Genomic DNA, 7,500 nt, shown 5'->3' with positions numbered 1-7,500 from the left:
GAATCCAAAACTCACATTTAATTTTAAATGCCTTTGCTGCTAATCTGTGACCCATCAAAAGGGGATTTGCTTTGCTTCCTGGTTTGATTATATCTACCTTACTGGAAATGAATGTCTTTATTTTTAGCATCTTCACTATTATCTCAGGGGCCACCCCCTCCCCGAGGATTTCCTCTTCCAGTTCTTATTCTTGGAGGTGGGAGGAATAAAACATCAGCCCCCAAGACTGGCAAGCGTAAGCACGGCCCACTCAGTCACTTTCTCCAGCCCCAGAGCCAAGTGGGGACACCAAAATCCCAAGGCATATGACTGCTCAGGCAGGACATGACATGTGAGGCAGTGGGAAGGGATGCTTGGTGGTTAGTACCAAAGAGTTGGTCCTCAAAAATCCCAGGTTTTCCTTGCTGGGTGACCTTGGGGAGGAAGTTGCCTTTGTCTCCTCCTTGGGAAGCCTAAGTGTGAATGATGAATGTGGGGAAATTTGGAGCCACAGTCAAATAAGGAGCCACAGATCGGCCCATGGGTGATATTTAAAATTTTGAACTTTGGCACTAACTGGTCATACTGGACCACGGCTGGGGCCCTGGAGTAGGGGATCTCAAGGGTCTCCTGCTGCGCTGAGTGTTAACTCTTTAATTGCTGGATTACAGGGAAGTTTAGGGGGCTGGGGCAATATAACCAACCAATGCAATATAACCATCCAGTGTAGGAGTATATATATATATATATACAAATAAAACCAGAGTTGACTTGCAATGTTGCATTAGTTTCAAGGGTGCAGCAAAGTGATTCAGTTACACATACACATGATAACCACTGGTTCAGCCATGTAGGGCAGGCCAGCCCACCTGAGGTAGCTGGAACTCGGCTGTCCACCCATGGGTGCTTTTTGAACATCTACTCACCACCTCCCATCCTTATTTCCTTGGGGGTGGTTAAGATCCAACAGGCTGCCCTCCCTACCCCCTCATCACACTTGAATTGGTGCATTGTGGTGCACCAGCGTAAGGGAAACAGAAGCTTCTGGAAAGAGCTTTGGAGTTGGATCAGGAGACCTGGGTCCCAGCCCCAGCTCTGCCTCCCCTTTCTGGGCCTCAGTTTTCCCATCTGTGCTATGAAATAGCTGGTCTAGGTGACCCCAAGGCCGCTTCCATCTCTGAGGCTCTATAACTGTGTGATGAGTATTGAGTATGTATATTTGTGCGTGTATGCATTCATGCTTCTAGGAAGGGTTAGCCCTGTGTTTGGGAATTTGCCAGATGTGTTGAGCAGGTTTTGTTTGGGTGAATCAGGATGGAGACTGGCTCTTGTAAGAAATTTCCTAGGTTCCTAGAATCCTGTGCTCAGATGGAAAGGGGTCTTATTGGTTTGTGGCTTCAGTTGCATAGACATCCAGATCTGGCAGCACTTGAAAGCCCTCTAGAGACTTATCCCAGAAAGACACCAAGGATCTCTTTGAGAACCTCCACTCTGGAAAGATGCCTATGCCCTATAGCCCACTTGAGCACCTCGAGTTCAGAACCTCTGATCTAGTCATCAGGGGGACCAGGAAGGGCAAGCAGCTTGCCCAAGACCACACAGTGAGTCATGCACAGCAACATACAAAGATAAGATACCTGCCTTCATTCCTGGCTCCAGCAGCTGCCACTCCCCTGACCCAACCGGGGTGCAGGGGGAGGACCTTCAGCAGCTCCTTTCCAATTTTCTATCCTGTGAGGTGATCAGGAAGCATAGCTGTGGGGACAAGTGCGGACATCTCCTTTCTCAGTGGTGGGAGGGAGGCAGTGGCCAGAGATCTTGCAGTCCGAAATGGTGGCCTGGGAAGTCAGTCTCCCCGGCTTGCTGTGCCTTCTGTTTTCTTGCTGCCTGTACACATCCTGGCTGCCTATCTAAGGCTGTGGGTCTGGTCAGAGTGGCTGCTCTGGGGGTCTATTTGTAAGCTGAGATATTTACTCTTTATTTAACCCTCTCTCTCTGTCTCTCTGTGGGTCATAGAGAATCTGACACTTTCTAATAAAAACTGCCATGACATATGGGCTTATCTTCTGCTCTTTATCGCCTTCAAGTTGGGAGCTGGTCATGAATGCAGACAAATCAGGAGTTGATGTAAAGGCGATGAGAAGCAAACAGCATGGTTTATTTCTGTTAAGCACTGTGGCTGTAACCTGGGATAAAAATAAATCCGGGACCCAGTAGTGGTGGGCTGGAGTGATGAGCTTAAATTATTCAGCTGCCACCCAGGATGGAGATCCTTGATGTGCTAGAAGAGTGAAGGAGGCACCACAAAAATAGCCACCTCTCCTTCCTGTTCCCCACCCCTGTCTGTTTCTTTAAGCCAGCCTTTTTAGCCTCTAGGGGCTGCAGTATGAGATGCTGGGAGCAAACAGACCTGAGTTTGAATCCTGGCTCCAGTGCTTGGTTGCTGTGTGACTTCAGGAGAGACCCTAAACCTCTCTGAGCCTCATTTTCCTCAGGTGCACTAAGGGAGCACAGTGTGGTGGTAAAGAGCATAGGCTCTGGAGATAGATCTCCTGAGCTTAAATCCTGGTTCTAGCACTTTCTAGTTATTTCATGTCACCTCTCTGGGCTTCAGTTTCTCCATCTTTAAAATGAGGATAATAAAGGAACTGTGAGCATTTTGAGTTAATGTTTGCAAACTGCTTCTCACTGAGCCTGGCAAGGAGTAAGTGTCCAATAAATGTGAGTGATGGGGATGCTGTTGGTGATGGTAGCAGCAAAGTCACCCCTGACCTAAATAAGACTGAGTTAGGATAGAGAAAGGTGACTCCTCTGTTGTGTCAGGCACACATCTCTGGGACCCAGGATAAAGAGGACACGGTGTGGAGATAGGGGACTTCCAGTTCCACTTACTTAGTATGTGGTCTTTGTGTAGTTGCCGGGGGCGGGGGGGTGGTGGCAGACCTCAGTTTATTCACCCATGAAATGGGCATAATGACCACCTTTCTTTAAGTCTTTTGAGGCCCCAAGGAAAAAGGGCGGTCGTGAGTGTGGTGGGCAGGCCCTGGAGGAAGGCATTCGGGAGGAGAAGCCCTCTGTGTCTTTTCTTCCTCCAAATCCTTAGGAGGCTTTTGCTGAATCATCTCTACTCACCAGCTTGGAGCTCAAGGATTTTTCCTAGGAGACTTGAGCTTTCTCTCCCTTCCCTGCCTTGGTGCTTTCCCTGCCACAGTGGGTGTCTCTACATACAACTTCCAAAATGCTACAAGGCAAGATCCTTAGGGCCAAGGCTGTACCCTCTTCCTTTTTAGAGTCACAGTTAGCATGGCAGGTGCTCAGCAATGACTTGCATGAGTGAATGAATGAATGAAACCTTGATTAACTAGTGAACTGGTCAATTTGGAGAGATGCCTTTATAGTCCAGCCAGTGACCTGCATGCAGTAGGTCCTTAGTTAGCATTGGTTCATTATGATGAGTCATTGGTGAAGAGTTTAAAAAGGGTTGGCTTTCATCTCAGATCTGCTACAGGCAAAGAACTGGCCTTTCTCGCCTGTCAAAGAGTTAGCTGACATTTATCCATATGTCATACATTTATTGAGTACTTACCGTATGCCTGGCACTATGGTGGGCATTGGCCAAAAAAATAATGATAATAGTGACAAAGACACAGTCCCTTTGGGACTTAGATAAAGTAAGCGACTGCCTACAAAATATGATCTTTTCAGGGAGAGGGCAGGTTTTAGTACAAAGAGGTCTTCCTTCATCACCCTAAAACACTCAGCTCACTGATATGTGAAAATCCATCATTAAAGTTTCATTCTTTGTCTATAGGCTTTGCTCTTGGATGAAGAGCAGATGCTTTTGGGGTGGAATAATGCATCCTACCTTATTAGTCACTTACACTTTAGCGAGGCGGAGTTGTAAAATCCTTTCTGAAAAGTGAGGGGAGCTTTTTGAAAAGCTTTTTGGGAGTGAGAAGCGGCATTTGCACAAAGTAAGCTTGCGGCTTTACCTGGGAGGGCAAAAGGCAGAGAAAGACAGACGTTGCTGGGTTCACATTCTGCTGTAAAAAGCTCTCAGTGCTCAAGAGACTGATTCACCTGAACTGGGTGGTTCATCTGACTCGGTGGTTCTCAGAGTACGGTCCTCGCCACCTCCCATCCCCACCCCCAGCGGTATCAGCATCATCTGAGAACTTGTTAGAAAAGGCAAATTCTTGGGTTAGATTCTGGACCTGTCCCACGAGAAACTCTGCGTTCAGGGCCCTGGGCTCTGTGTTTTCCTAAACCACCAATGCTATAGATTAAAGAGTTATTTGAAATGCTAAACACTTTTACAGGTGTCAGTTATGACAGTTTTAGGTGTGTTGTGAGCGTCAGACTTTTTGCCATGGTCCCCCACCCTCCACATCCCCCAGGGGGCTGAGAACTGGGTCCGTTGCCTCCCCAGGACACATCATTAACTTTCTGCTACTGGCTCCCTCTATTTCCCATGGGAGCACAAGCTGGACCTAGCATCCCCTGCTAACCTGAGTGCTCTAGGAGGCTACTTCTTTCTCAGTCAGGATGCAAGGACTCAGGTTATAGGATGGTTCGTTGTCCAGGTGGTAAGAATCACCCCTCCAGCCTGGCCAGGGAACAGAATTGGTTCCTTTTAGTCCAACATAGCTTTCCATTTGGGCCAGGGAAAAGTGGGAGACCAGGGTGCAGTGCTGAGGCACCAGACTGCGTATGCAATGTCACTGTGGTTTCTTCGAAGTAATTGTCTTGCTGTCATTACTTTTAAAGACATAATGCACACTTAAATCTCATTGTAATGGAGCTGTGTCAGACTCTGGCTTAGGAATGCAGCTAGTGAGCAAGATAACTGGCCTCAGGAAGCTCGGGGCTTTGCCCATCCCTCTGCAATCAATCAACAAGAGGAAATTAATCTGACAGTGTCATAATGATGTTTGGTTTGTGAAAGATTTATTTGGAGAGCGGGAGGAAAAACAAACTCTCCGCATCTCTTAATATAATCTTTTAAGTTCATTCAGCTGCCTTTTTCTTCTTTCTTCCTCTCTCTCTTTCTTTCTCTCCTTCCTTTCCTCTTGAATGCATCTACACCATGATAAGCAGCAGCTTGTGAATGGAAGCAGCTTTCAGTAGAGAACAGATTAGGCAAGCAAGTTTGGTGCCAGCCATTGATGGCAAGGTGGTGTCTAGGGCTCCTGAGAAGAGAGATGATTTCTCAAAGTTTGTCAGGAGGCCCTGTATTCAAGATGCTGCCAGAAGGCATCTGTGTGGTCCACTCTTCCCCCAAGCCCAGCCTGCCCCTGTCCCATCCCCTCTACCTGTGAGTTTCTTCTGTCACATTAGCACTGGGTCTCTAAGTCTCTGTCTCTTCTCTCTCCCCTTCTCACACCCACACCGCATCCCCTTCTCCATCTTTTCCACCCTTTAAAAATTCCCTTTCTTTCTTCTCATAGTTCATCTTTCCTCCCCTTCTTTCTCCCTCATCTGATCTCTGCTCTCTCCCTCTGGCTGGCATTTTCTCCCAATCTCTTTCCATCTTCCTCTCCTAAATTCTGCCCTTCCCCATCCCATCTTTAGTCTCACCCAGGTAGATATACCAAAGTGACTTGGGAAGGGAATGCATTTACAAGTCCCGAGACCCCAAGTCGGGTCTCTGAGTAGCGTGAACCAACTCTCCCAGTTAGCCTGGGACTGAGGGGATTCTTGGCAGGCAGGACTTTGTGTGTTAAAACTGAGAGAAGCTCAAGCAAATCAGGACCAGTTGGTCATCTTACTGCTAAGGTCAAGTGCTTTCAAAAGGCCAGAGATGTAACTTCTTGGGCAAGTTGCCTGTCCTTCTGCTCTGGAGAGGAGCAGAGTGGTTTCTGAAGCCCTCCCCAGCCTCAGTGTGTTCAGCACAGCTCTGCATGGCTCTGAAGACTACCCGGGCATGCAAAGGCCAGTGGTCAGTCAAGGGCATGGGGCTGACTCCTTCCTCCTTTCTGACTTCCTTTCTCCAACAAGACTGACCACCCAGCCAGTTAGCTCTGCACTCCTCAGTCACAAGAGGGATCTGGCAAGAGACTGCAGGTGGTCCCTATGACAGAGATTCCCAAACTTCAGCCTGGGTCAGAATTCCTCGGAGGGCTGTTAACACAGAGTTTCTGATTCAGTGGGACTAGGATGGGGCCCAAGAATTTGCATGTCTAACACATCATTCCCAGGGGACATGGATGCTGCTGCTCCAGGAATTCCGCTTTGAGATCCACTGCTTTCTGCAAACTCATTCCCTTTCATTTATTTATTCCCTCATTTATTCCTTCATTCATTCATTCTCAGATATTTATTGTATCCTACCATGTGCCAGGCACTGGGGACTCAGCAGTGAATGAGACAGAGTTTCCTGCCTTTCTAGAGCTTACAGTCTAGTGAGAAACAAAAGAAAAACACAAACAAGGTGGTTTTAGACTATGTCAAGTGCTATGAAGGAAACAGCATGACAGGACAGATAGTGATAAATGGTGTGCAGGGAGAGAGATAACTTCGTAATTAAAATTTAGTTATATGCTGTCCACCTGAAATTATCACAAAGTTAATCAGCTATATTCCCATACAAAATAAAAAGTTTTTAAAATTAGTTACAAAAAGGATGGCCAGGGGAGATGGTAATGGTTGAATTGAGAGCTGAGTCTCTAGAAGGAGCCAGAAGGATCCAGGCTGGGGGAATGACAATCGCAAAAGCAGAGACAACTATGTTGTCTTGATGGAACAGCAAGAAGGTCAGTGCGGTGGGATGAGGAGAAAGTGAGGGAGCCTGCGGGCTGCAGGACCTGCCAGGGTAGGCGTGGAGTCTGGATTTCATTTCACTAGGGGGTGGGGGGAGGGTTTGAATCAGAAGTGAGATGACCTAGTTTACAATTTTGGTAATGATCACTTTGTTTTCTGAGCGGAGAGCAGACTGCAGGAGGCAGGGGTGGAAGCCAGGAGACCAGTGATGGGGAGCAGTGACACAGCCTGGGGGACTAGGGGGTGCAAAGAAGGTGGTCAGATTTGGGGTGGCTTCTGCAGTAGCTCGGCCACCTCTTACTGATGGATTAGGTGTGGGGGTCCATTCTTGGCAGTGGTTCAGCGGTTGTGATTCCGGGCACCGAAAGTGGGGCCCGTGGGTTAAGACGCCAGGCCGGCTAACGTGTATCGTCCCCTCCGCCCCCCACCACCCCCAGAGGAAAAGGCAGCAGCTGGAGTTTTTCTTTCTGTCATGAGTAGTGGCTGGATTAACCTGTCAGCATTAAGGAGGACATCGGCGAACTTGGCGAAGCCGAGGAAGCCACTGGAAGTGGCCACTGCCGCTGTGTCAGGCTGGGACGTGGGGTCAAGTCTCTCTCCCAAAGGTCTGGAGATCGGGGTGGGGGCTTGCGGGAAAGGTTGTTGGACAGGATGGTGAACCACTTCTGGCGCCTGCAGCTTCCCCTCTGATCGTTAGAGACCTACCTGTGGCTCACCTGAGCCGGGAACCTAGGCCAGAGGGCATCGTAGGCACTGAGCATG

General features: G+C 48.4%; 1 protein-coding gene across 1 annotated transcript in view; it reads left to right on the top strand.

Moving 5' to 3' along the window:
• The window catches only part of RPH3A (rabphilin 3A), a 102,595-nt gene that overhangs the window by 1,714 nt on the left and 93,381 nt on the right, over positions 1 to 7,500 (top strand). The window lies entirely within an intron of this gene.

Source organism: Bison bison, unplaced genomic scaffold, assembly GCF_000754665.1.
Source record: "Bison bison bison isolate TAMUID 2011002044 unplaced genomic scaffold, Bison_UMD1.0 scf7180017864495, whole genome shotgun sequence".
NCBI classification, from domain to species: domain Eukaryota; kingdom Metazoa; phylum Chordata; class Mammalia; order Artiodactyla; family Bovidae; genus Bison; species Bison bison.
This window is presented reverse-complemented; position numbering and strand designations above follow the sequence as displayed.